Source organism: Lepidochelys olivacea, assembly GCF_965140295.1.
Source record: "Lepidochelys olivacea isolate rLepOli2 genome assembly, chromosome: 5".
Taxonomy (NCBI): Eukaryota; Metazoa; Chordata; order Testudines; family Cheloniidae; genus Lepidochelys; species Lepidochelys olivacea.
Genome location: NC_140415.1, coordinates 81,851,598 through 81,862,924, shown reverse-complemented (window position 1 = coordinate 81,862,924; position 11,327 = coordinate 81,851,598). Strand labels below are relative to the sequence as shown.

Genomic DNA, 11,327 nt, shown 5'->3' with positions numbered 1-11,327 from the left:
TCTGAACCATGAGTTAGTTTAACCCTATTGCTATGACTCAAATGTGAACAACTAGTTTATATATCCTTTCTTTCTATACTGAGGGCATTCTTATATAACCATCTTTAACAGTAGAATTCATATCACACTCTACAAGAAAATCCTTATCTTAAATAGCTTCATGAGTTTGTAGATTCTACAGGGGAGGAATACATTTTCTGCGCCCAATTTCTTATATAAAGCTGTAGCCTGTCTGGACTTTATTAGACATGATGTTTGGAGCTTCTCTTTTAAATAGATGATATAGCTCTCTTAACATATGTTATCATACTGTGACAACATTACTAAATTATACCTTTATTACCAGACACTGAAGACAAATTATGAAAATTGTGGAGAATCTTACAGATCCTTGTGAAGGGTGCTTTATATGCTGTACAATGATTTCCTAACAAACTGTTACTTAACTTTTGCTTCTTTTCTAACAGTGTAGACACTGTGTGATCGCACAGTGAAAAAATCTGCAAGTGTGAGCACTGAAAGCCGCTGCTGGAAAAACAAATGGAAATCATAATGAGTGCTGGAATCATCACTCAGAAACAGAACAATTCTGGGAGAAGGTAAAAGAACCTACGTTAGCTTTGGGTCTAGGATGTTATGTCCAGAGCAATACTGGGGGCATTAGCCACCCAAAGCAGGTCAGATAGTGATAGAGCCTGAGAGACAGGAACACATGCTTGGCATCCTTTTATTTTTGCTTAACGGGAAAGTCACCTAGAACTGAAGCGCATAGGAGCCACACACTGTCAGAAGTATTAGCAAGCACTCAGCAAGGTTGATTGATCAGGAATGAGAAAACTTTTAGTTCCTGTTGAGGGAGCTATCTCAGAAAGGTCAATTAGATGTGTCTGGACTTAATCCAGATGACATGGATCTATAGGGACACTTTAATACCATGGGGTTCTGTGCACTTTCAAACAGCTGCTTTGATTCACCCTACATGTGACCAGGTAGAATGATCCCACACTTTAGAGTCTGTTGGTCTCATTCTCCATCATATTTATAACAGTTTTTCACAGGTGTGGTTCCACTTATTTCAACAGGGTGGAAAATCAGGCCCAGTTTTATATATTTGTAAAGTGCTTTAGGATCCTCTAAGATTAAAGGTGCAATGTAAATATAAGATAGATAAGCATGGTGATTCTGAGCAGTACCTACTGGTTGCTCAATTTGTTGCCTGTGCCGTCCCAGCACTGAAATGATTTATCTGAGAATGCTTTGCAATAAATTCAGGATGAAAGCACTATAAAAAAATCACATTTTATGCTAAACATGTAATAATTTATATAACTATTAAACAGCAAAGTTCTTATTGCTAAAGTACAATAATGTAGCTTTTTTAATTGTATCAATTATTTTGATAAAATGTTATCATGACTTCACAATTATCAGCCACTATTTTATAGTGCCATCAAAATTTGCAATAGAATTATTTAGATTGTAAGCTGTTACACAGGGACTTTCTACTACTACTGTATATGTACAGGGCTCTGTTCTTGTCTGATCTTTAGGCACTTTAATAAACATTATGATGATTGTGATTATTAATAATAAGATGCTGAAAATGGGATGGCATGCAAATTATAATAGAAATTACACATTCCATTTTCAACCACAAACACTAAACTACTTTAGTTTGAACCATATTACTAGAATATAGAAAAGAGATTAATTTAATTTAACCTATTAGAAAGAGCTGTTTTAATGTTTGTGGCTAAGATTTTCCAAATAGGAGCCTAAAGCAAGGATCCTAAATCCATATTTAAACACCTAAATTAGTGGCCTGCTTTTCCTCAGTGGGAATTGTGGAGTACTTGGCACTTCTGAAAATCATCTTAAGGAGCAGTGCATTGCTGTGCTGTCCCCAGTCAGCTTGGGAAGAAGACTGAGAGTCAGGGACTTGCTTGCCCACTATTCCAAAGAGGGAGTAAAATGTGCTCTATCTATACCTGGAGCAACCAATGCTCTCTGATGTATTGCACAGTTATGCTGCTGAACATGTTATCAAGGTTCTTCCCTTTCCCGACCCCTGCCAACCACCTGTGAGGAGGAGGAGAAGCAGCAGATAACTCCATCATTTGTGGAGCTTCCTTCTCCTCTTGCTGCCCATGATATGAGTCTATGTGAGAGCCTTGTACCCCCTTATACCTTTTTGCTGCTGCACTAGCAAGGCCATGATTTGGCCCTTAGGCTTTTGCACTGACCAGCTGGATGCTGTTTTCTTTCAACATGGATAAGGAATTAAGTCTTTCAAATCGGCATGTATGAGAGAAAGACTACTGAACTATGGTGGCATATAGAGTCACAGACTGCTTTTGATCCATACATAGAGCTCCCATTGACATCTTTGGGAGTTCCCAGTGTGCAGCAAGGGAGATATATGGCCAACATTTATCAAGGAACAAGGTGGTGATGATAAAGTGAAGTACTTTGTAATTATGATAGTTACAGTTATATGGCAGAATGGTATTTCTAGGAACCAGGGGGGGAAAAGAAGTTAGAACAGGGGACTGCGATGGGAATGAGGACTCCTGGGCTCAATTCCCATATCTGCCACTGTCTGACCTTGAGCAAATCACTTGTGCCAAAACTTTCAAAAGTGTCCACTAACCTAGCAAGCCCATTTTGAGACACCTAGGCTCTTGTTATAAGATGGGAAAAATTCACAACTCTCATCCACTTCAAGAAGAGTTTCACGACTCTGCACCTCTGCGAGTCAGATGCCAGGCATCTTAAGCAGAGCACCTAAAAGTTCAGTCACCCAAATTTAATGTACACTTTTGACAATGTTAGCATCATCATCTCTATACCTCAGTACATGTGTCTGCAAAATGCTCCTGATACTTCAGAGAGATGTTATGAAGCTTAATTAGTGTTTGTTAAACACTTTGCACTTGTCTGATTTTCTTCTAAAGATCTACAAAGTATGTTATCATAAGCATATTTGGAAAGTGGTGCTTAGCAAAGACGTTTTTTACAGAGATGTTTTGAAACACAGCACAAGTTACCCATTTATACAGGTTTCAGAGTAACAGCCGTGCTCAGGCATTGGCACCCTGACAGCAGGATTGTCTGGCTATGTAGACTCCCTCCTCAGGCCCTATGCTACCAGCACTCCCAGCTACCTTCAAGACACCACTGACTTCCTGAGGAAACTACAATCCATTGGTAATCTTAATCGCAAGAACTCCCCTTGGGTGGAAGGTTGGAGGACTGCTTCTGCCAGAATCCATGTTAGGGTTGGGGTTAATTCTGTATGCATCCGATGAAGGGAGCTGTAGCTCACAAAAGCTTATGCTCAAATAAATTGGTTAGTCTCTAAGGTGCCACAAGTACTCCTTTTCCATTTACACATTAATTCTAGTGTTAATTGCTTGGTAACTTGATATTACTATAACATAAGATATTGATATTTATAAATCAGGTCAGCTTGTATTTACTGGAGTTAATTTTATGAATCTGAGCCTATTCGTTTTAAGTTTCATTTGTATAACTTCACTTGTCAGTGGATTTTATTTTATAAGATTAAAATTTAAAACTTGTGCTTTTGATGTGTGTACAAGAATTTATGACATCCCTGAAGACTGACGCTCAGCTTGTACATAGAATAAATAAGTTAGAGTCACAAGTTTAAGGCCAGAAGGACTATCAAATCATCTATTCTGACCTCCTGTGTATCACAGGCCAATAACCACCACATAATCACCCCTGTACCAAGCCCAACAACCAGAATTAGACCAAAATATTACAGCCTACAGCAGTGTTTCCCAAACTTTTTTGGCCATGGAACACTTTTAGCCTATTATGGAACACTTATAATATTATTTTGTAGTGGTCTGGTTTTCAAATAAAAAATTGCATTATTTATGCTCAAATATATTTTATTTATAAAACCAAGCAAAAATACAAATTTAAAATAACTTGAACTAACAATTTCTAACTGGAAAGTGCGTATGAAGTAGTACAAAAATCAAGTGCAAGAGTCAAAATTTAAAACAGTGTTCTACTTTTAAAAAACTGTTTTTATATATACACAAACACCAAATTAGATTTTTACTATGAAAATCTATTTTTATAAACAGAAATACAAATTTCGATTTAATGGGATTGGTGTTTCTGCATTTTTCTATCACAAATTTGCTTAATATTAGGAATAATGCTGGAAAGTTGAATCCTCATGTGAGGCGCAGCATCAAGTCTATTCCTATATTTGGTTTTTGTTGCAGTATAATATGAAAATCCCATCTCACACAAATAAGTTGTAGCAAAAGAAAGGAGCACTCAAACTACACGTTTAGCCACATTAGGGTACTTTTCTATTAGGCTGCTCCAAAAATTATTCAGCAGAAGATCCTTAAACTTTTGTTTCCAATCAGAATCAGAAATTAAGTCAATTAGGCTTTCATAATCGTGTGCAGTAAAGCCTACTGGTTTGGCTGTAATTACAAATGGATTTTGAACCCAAGCATTATCATCAGTAGTTGTAGGAAAATATTCTAATAAAGAGGCCTGCAAGTCACATAAGTGCTGTAAAATGGTGCTGGAAACTTCTTCATGGACTGTAGAATTTATTTCAGTCAGAAATTCATGTAGTGTAGGGAAGCAGTCCAAGTTATTCCGTTCTACAGAAGATGCCCAGAATTCCAGTTTCCTTTTTAATGACGAAATTTTATCATTGTAGTAAAAATGGTCACAATCTTTCCTTGCAGCAACAGATTAATTTCATTTAATTTTGCAAAAATATCTGCAAGATACGCAAGTCTCATTAGCCACAAGGAATTTGTCAGACAGTCATTAAATTTTCATTCTGAATTATCTGAAGTGAAGAATACCAGTAGTTCACTACGAAGCTCAAAAAGCCTCACAAGCACTTTTCCTCTGGATAGCCACCTCACTTCGTATGTAAAAGAAGTGTTTTGTGCTGACTACCCATTTCCTTGCACAAAATTTTAAATAACCTGGATTGAAGTGGTCGAGATTTGACAAAATTGATAATTTGTACTGCTTCATTGAGCACAATTTTCAGATATGCTGGTATTTTTTTAACTGCAAGTGCTTGTCTGTGTAGAACACAATGGCTCTTAGTGCTTTCTGGTGCCACACTTATGATTCGCGTTACAGCTCCCTTAATCTTCCCAATCATTGCCTGAGCACCATCAGTACATACATCAATACATTTTCCCCAACTAGTTTCATGCTTTCTGATCAACTTGTTGATGCAGTTGAATATTTCTTCTCCAGTCGTGTAGCTTTGCAGAGATTCTCATAAGAGCAGGTCCTCTTCAATAATATTATTAAATCTATATCTATATGTATAGTAGCACAGCAAGTCCTGAAATGTCAGTGGACTCATCTAGCTGCCATGAATACTCGTGGCAAATTTTCAGTCGGCAAACTAGCTCTTTTTCTATGTCATCGGCAAGATCTTTAATACGGCATGCAACAGTATTATTTGACAACTGTACAGCATCAATTCTTTTACCAGACTGCTCGCTCAACATGCACATTACAATATCTTTCGCACAAGGCTTGATAAGCATTTCTCCAATACTGTGAGCTTCTCTGGCAAGCGCTATATGGTAACTTACTAGATAAGATGCCTCTGTTGCACTTTCATTTTTTGTTTTAGCAATTTTAATCATTGAAAGTTTACAATTTCCAAGTGAGTCACGCTGCCTCTTGAAAAAACTTATATCTTTGTCTTTGTATTCAGCATGCTTGGTTTCCAAATGCCTATGAAGTTTAGCAGGAGCCAATGAACTATTTTCTAGTATTTTGTTGCACATGATGCACTGCGCATCAGGAACATCTTTATTTCCAACACACGTAAAACCGAAAGACAAATAACTTTCATCATACTTTCATTTTGGTCTTTTAACACCTGCTTCTTCTTGTTTTTTGATATACTTCGGTGGAAATTCTTTCACCTTGGATAACGCACTAGTACTAACAGATTTTTCAGCAACAAAAGACTGCAATTGTTGATTCTCACTTTGAAGTGTCAGAATATTTTGCTCGTTTATTTCGGCCACAGTTGGAGTACCAGAAGAACTTGCTTTTCCTTTCAAAGTTCCTTCTTTAAGCCACAAATCCATGGTGATTAGGTTTAGTAATAATATTTAGAAATACTGATTTTTGTCAAATTTTGTTCGTCACAAATATTTATATTGTTTCGAGTGAAGCTAGTTTAGTTGTGCTTATTGCACACACGGTAAAGACCCACTGGTTTGAACGTGTTGAGTGAATATGTTATATTCAATATGGCGTAAAGAGAATGGTGTGTGCATATCGCTGCAGTTCGCGCAGCCTCAAGCAGAAGGGGTACTACGTCACTAACTGAAACGTGCCCGAAAGGGGTAGACGTCAACATGCTTGCGTGCCACGTTTTCTTTACACCATGATATTCACGGAACACCTATTCACATTGTGTGGAACACCAGTGTTCCGTGGAACACAGTTTGGGAAACGCTGGCCTACACGAAACTAGACTATTATGTGCCACAGGCAGAGAACAAGGGAAGCCAAGATGCACCAATTCCTGAGGCCTTTGCAACGTCAGGGAATTAATTTAGTGAGATATACTCTGATGATCCTAGCAAGTGATCAGCACCCCATGCTGCAGCGTTAGGTGAAAAAAAAACCCATGTCTCTGTCCAGCTGGTTTTGGGGAAAATTCCATCTCAACTAAATATGGTGATCAGTTAGACCCCAAGCATGTGAGCAAGACTCACCAGCCAAGCATCTGAGAAAGAGAATTCTCACTACTACCTGGGGTGACCAGACAGCAAATGTAAAAAATTGGGACAGGGGGAGCCTATATAAGAAAAAGACCCCCAAATTGGGACTCTACCTATAAAATCGGGACATCTAGTCATCCTACTAGCACCTCAGAGCACCACTCCACCCTGTCCAGTGTCCAACCATAAGCATCACTGATACTTCAGAGGCAGAAGACAAAAAAACCTCCAGAATACACAATTCCCTTCCCAACGCCTACAGGAGACCAACTGAAGCCCTAAAATATGAGATTTTAGGAACACAAGCCATGAATCAGAAGGTTGTGTCTTTTGCTTTTTACCCAGCAACAAGAACATGAAGAAACCATGCAGGCACAGCTGGGTTCCAAATACCAATATTTACTAACTATACACAAACATGCAGGGCCTACCTATTTACATAGTGCCGCTCTGACTAGTTTCTGCACTCTTCTAAAATACACAGTGCCTTGAGCACCACTCATAAAATAGGACTCACAAACTATTTAAAGGTAAATAACTATTCCTATAGACTACAATGTATATCTCAGTCAGTTGCAGTGGAAGATCACCCACAGTTTGGCAATTTTAAAAAGTATGGAGTTCTCCAAAGTTGAAACACCTATTCACACTTTTGGGTGTGTAAATAAAGAAATAATAATCTGGACTATGCTTGCAAAAAGCCACAATTATATATTTATAATTACAATATATATATTTGCGTGCTCATAATGGATATTTGCATAAAAAAATAGGTAAGTGCATACTCAAGAAGCTATTTTTTATCTCTGAGCAGGCATAACTTAAGTGCCTATTGTTTTAAAACATTGGGCTTTCTGTAATCTAACAGAAGTCTGGGTTAAGATTGTTAGGAATTCAATCTACAGAACAATTCTCTCAACTGTTGTTGGGCTTGAAGGGATTTTTCTATGCTACTAGAGATTGACCAAGACCAAGATCAAGCCTCCTGTATATCATGAGTACCACTACAGCCTTCCAGGAACCAAAAATGTAGATTACTTTTGGTATCCACACCAATATATTCACATCAAATTGAGGGGGTTGGTGGGGGTGTGGAGGTGTCAGACTATGTGGCTAAAATCAAGTGAGTGCCAGGAGCTGGGAGTACTGGTGCCACGCATAAAGACCTCAGACCATTCTGTGATGGGTTGGATCACAGAAAACCCCTTGGGAACTGCGAAGTGATATGCTGGGACTACCTCTAAGCTGTTTTCTGTGCCAACTTGGGACCCCAGAACCTTGCCTGCTTGAGCCAGACATGCTAGCCTGCTAAAAACCCAGACCCAGGTCTGAACAATGTTCCCCAAAAGCTGCAGGCTTAACTGAAAACAGCTTAAGAAGTGTTCCTGTCTCCAACACTCAGATGCCCAGCTCTCAATGGAGTCCAAACCCCAAATAAATCTGTTTTAGCCTGTATAAAGCTTATAAAGGGTAAACTCATAAATTGTTCGCCCTTTATAACACTGATAGAGAGACATGCACAGCTGTTTGCCCCCACCCGCCAGGTATTAATAAATACTCTGGGTTAATTAATAAGTAAAGAGTGATTTTATTAACTACAAAAAGTAGGATTTAAGTGGTTCCAAGTAATAACAGACAGAACAAAGTAAATTACCAGACAAAATAAAATAAAACATGTTGCACAGGCAGAGCGGCACCAACATTCCTCAAATGGGTGATCTGTGCGAAGTTGCTGTGATCACTCACGCCTTCCTCCTTCTGATGTGCCCTGACGCCATGGTGAGGAACATCGCGGACAGCACTCTGCAGGATGCCATCAAGAAGTGAATCGCCAGGATCCCCTCCAACCAAGATGTCGCCACCTACCTGAGTGGCTCGCTGGAAGGTGAATTTGGAAGAGACAGGGGAGACTTTGCTTCACTCTGGACTCGTGCCTGCAATGCTAAGCAACAACTGGAGAAGCATATTGGCTGGGAGTCCTGGTGCCACAGGTGAAGAATAGAGATCACACTATCATCACTCTGAGAGCTAGAACCATGCTGGAGAGGACCCTGAAGGATGACATCCGCTGCCAATAGGTGGAAAACCTGAAACGGAAGCTGGATCAGGGCAAGGCATTCGAAGTGCAAGTGGGACGCCAGCAACCATTTCTTCCTGGGGGCAGTTTCACCCGATTTTCTGACTGGAGGTTCATCCACAGGGCCCAGTTCAACTGTATCCCACTGAACAGAGCTGTCCGCCATGGGAATCGGGACAAGCGATGCAGGAAGTGCAGCTACTCCAACGAAACGCTACCCCACGTCCTGTGTAGCTGCAAGCCCCATTTGAGAGCTTGGCAGCTGCAACACAATGCCATCCAAGATCACCTGGCCAGAGCCATCCAGCCATCCATTGGGAAAGTTGCCGTAAATGCTGTCATCCCCAGAACCGAGAGCCAACTGTGTCTGGACATCATCATCACGAACAAGGACCGGCAGAAGATCATCCTGGTGGACGTAACAGTCCCGTTCAAGGACAGGACCCTGGCCTTCCATGATGCCCGAACTTGAAAGGTAGAGATATATGCCCCTCTGGCTGAAAGCTAAGGTTTACCATGTCCAGACACACAAACTGATTGTTGGAACCTTAGGTGCATGGGACCCCAGTAACGAGCGAGTGCTGAGAGAATGCAGAATCGGTCAACGGTACGCTCGGCTGATGCAGCAACTCATGGTGTCAGAGGGACATCTACACAGAACACATCACTGGACATTGGCAATACCAGGAGGGATGAGCTGGAGTGCCAATGAGAAGTGCAGTCAAGAAAGTAACTCAAATACTTTCCTCACAGATTGTATTTTCTAAATGGACAACCAACCTAATTCTCAATTACTGAGGAACAATCTCCACTCAATGATATATTTTGCTTTCCACAACCAAATCTCCGTACAACTTTTCATGAGTGATGTACCTGAGTATTTGGATTCTAGTATCTAAACACTATTGTTAAATCTATTCACCTAAATGTGGGTTATTCCTGATTATGTACTCTATGTATCATATGAATTTTAAAAACAAACTTTGTATTTGTGGATAATCTAAGCATTATACCCAGATGTACAGACACTCTTTTCTCAATCTGAGTATTATATAATTTTTTTAACGTTAGCTTTAATAAAAATTTTAAATCTGTTCTTATCAGTTTAATTACTGAGGCAGAAACTGCACCTTCTAGAAGACTCAACTTGCTATCCTGAGGAAGACTACAGCTTTGAAGATGGATTCTACTGCCTCTGCTTTGGAGACTCCAGGACAGACTGAGAAGACGATCACTCCCTTGCCAATTCCAAAGAAACATTCAACAGCTGCTCGGACCGCTGCTGCTCCATGGAGTGCCCATCTGGGAACACCCTCAGAAGAACACGCTCTAAGAAGACCCTCAGCACTTCCAGGACATTGCAGATGAGCAGCATCAATGGGAAAGCAGCGCCTCCTTGAAAAAAACTTGTGGAGACACTACTGCAGGGAGATCTTGCACCTCAAGGATGGCCTTCCAGGACATCACAGCCTGGAGAAACATCATCATCTCACCTGCTTCTCAGGAGAAGGATGCTATAAGGAGAACTTCTCCCACTTCCTCCACTGCCCAGGATCCTAATGCTGGTCATTGTTCTGCTGTGCTGAAAGGTACCCCAACCGGTGAAAACAGCCTCTCCTCAGAGACCAGCCTCTCCTCAGAAACCACCCAGTGGGACCTCAACACCTCACTAGATACCTGCCCAGCTGAACCTCTCCATACTACTCTCCCAGATCAAGAAGAACCATCTAGCGAGTCCACTGATACAAGTGAAGCCCATCCAACAGAGGGAGAAGAAAGGGAGAATAATTGCATCTATCTCCAGTATCCCATCTCTACGGACACACTCCTCTGCCCCTTCTGCTATCTGATCCAAGGATACATTAGTGGTCTCAGCAGAGACCTCAAGAAAATCCATAGCAAGCAAATCGCCTTCCAGTGTGTCCTCTGCGACCTGCCTTTTGAGACACAGAAGAAATGTAAGTTACATCAAGTCACGTGCAAAGGACATCTCACATCAGAAGAGTCAAACTCTACCAGTCTATGTTGCCGACACCCCATCTCTGCTCTGAATGCAGAAACATACCATATGCTCCAGCTCTGGCTTCTGACTGCCCACATACTTCGGCTACTGCATCCCAGCCAACTCCCCCCCAGAGCCAGAGCATGAAAAGGTGGTCCAACTATCTACTGAGAGAAGGACAACCCCTGTCCTGGGGACCACCAAGCAAGATACTACCACTGAAAGAGTAAGTGCTGCCTCAAAAATCCCTAAATTGGACCCCGCCAAGAGTAGGATTGGCGCTTCCTTGCAGCTTACGCAAGGCAATGCCATCTCCAAATGGCTTAGTGCTTTCTCACAGAACGTCCAGCACGATGCCATTATCGGAAGGGTCAGCGCTTCCGCACATGTAACTTCACCGGACCCTGTCCTCGGGAGAGCTAGCATCACCGCACAGGCTACCCAGTGAGACCCAGCCAGTGGAGGAGCTATC

General features: G+C 40.9%; 1 long non-coding RNA gene across 1 annotated transcript in view; it reads right to left on the bottom strand.

Moving 5' to 3' along the window:
• Positions 1-8,441: 8,441 nt before the first annotated feature.
• Positions 8,442-11,327, bottom strand: part of LOC311521081 — a 126,014-nt gene continuing 123,128 nt past the window's right edge. Inside the window, exons 4-5 of the long non-coding RNA XR_014711774.1 lie at positions 10,715-10,790; positions 8,442-9,550 (exon numbers count right to left, since the gene is read on the bottom strand). This is a non-coding gene — a long non-coding RNA (uncharacterized lncRNA). The remainder of the gene's footprint in view (positions 9,551-10,714; positions 10,791-11,327) is intronic.